This window comes from Cibotium barometz, chromosome 60, assembly GCF_041138505.1.
Source record: "Cibotium barometz isolate CiBa-2024 chromosome 60, ASM4113850v1, whole genome shotgun sequence".
NCBI lineage: Eukaryota > Viridiplantae > Streptophyta > Polypodiopsida > Cyatheales > Cibotiaceae > Cibotium > Cibotium barometz.
Window position 1 is genome coordinate 11946726 of NC_141105.1, and position 1675 is coordinate 11948400.

Below are 1675 nucleotides of genomic sequence, written 5' to 3' on the forward strand. Positions count from 1 at the left end.
TGTGCCTTCTAAGCAGTTATATATCATAATTGTCAGAAGTGCCAAACCTTTCTGGTTCTTTGATACCAAATACTTTTTACACTGTATTTAACACACTTTTTAACACATGTATATAAGCATTTGCACATTCCAATGAGTGGTTAGGTAAAATTTATGACTCGATACGCAGCTATCAGACATAACCCCTCCCTGTGAAAAGTTATCTCAGCTGCCCATCCCTTGTGATTGGGGGGTGTCCTCCATCCACCCCCGACCTCTGATGACGAACCCTGCCAAAGACTTTTCTCTCTTTTCATTGTTCACTATCCTCTGGAATCTTATGGGACTATGAGAGAGTATCTGAACAAAAGCCAGCCTTCTTTACTTGGAGATGCTTTGTCCACAAGGGTCATTATAGAGTGTCATTGACTCTTGATGTTACAAGTAGGGCTTCATTATAGATGAGTTTACAGGTTTCGCAACAGATACTGTCGCATTGCTCTGGTCCACAAAAATTGAGGGTTACTCATTAACTCTCACACATTCTTGATACAATGAACATACCATCTACTCAAATCACGTGTGCCTGCATGCATGCACGTGTGTGTGCGTGTGTGTGAGAGAGAGAGAGAGAGAGAGAGAGTCCTGCAATATGAAGCTTGGTGTTGACAAGCTTAAAAGATCAATCTCTTTGAGTATCACTGGTCTCATTTTCTTGTGCTTTATTACTTAACTTTTTCATATAGAAGATGATGTTGACAATATACATCTCACCTCCGGGCAAACAAAGCTGAAGCATTCTCTTGTGTCACAATGTGAATATGCTTTAAGGTCAGCTCTCCCAAAATTAAAGCTTCAACCCTACCTCTAAAACAAAAAAGCTAAGCTTCTCACTGCAGCCACACACATGCCATGCCTTCTCTTCAAGGAGTACACAACAATATTAAAAACATCCCAAAATATGGAAAACACTCAAGTTACTCAACACGGGGAATTTCATGTGCCATGCATACTTTGTCCACAGCAAAGGTTGCCTATATCTCCACATAATGCACTGGATCACTCCCAACTTCAATAGTCATCAGACATCGTTCTGTGCAGCTAACAAGCTCAAAACAGTTGACATCTTGGGTGTACCTGACTACAAGTCTTCCTCAAGCTATTCCATGGCTCTCCCCTTCACAAAATCGAAACCTTGATTTGAATCTTAATTCCATTATCCAAAAACACTTCCTTTAGGATTTGAACTGGCACTCCATGCCTGTACAAAAATTTGGGAACCATCACCATGTGGTCTTCATCAGTAACAAATACTTGTTGCTGCTGTTGAGTGTTGTCTTACTTCCTCCTTTTACTGATCAGCAACACAGCAAGTTGAGACACTGGTGCCATCTCAATTGCCACATGAACTCTTAGAGATCGCATGATGAACCTTCATGCCTTTCTCCTCCCCTTGCTTGAGAATGTACATGACTAATCCACTAGATTTGATGACAACCTATTGTCTACTGAAAATTCACAAAGTTAGATCAGACAGTGGGATTCCCTTCATTACGGATAGGCAGCCTCACACCCTATAAGGCTCTAGCTATCACAACTGCACATTATCTCTATCACGTGTGCAGTAACTTACCTGAATGAACCTAGAATCACAAAGTCCCTCTCCTCTGTCAATGAAGACACTGAGGAGTAAGGT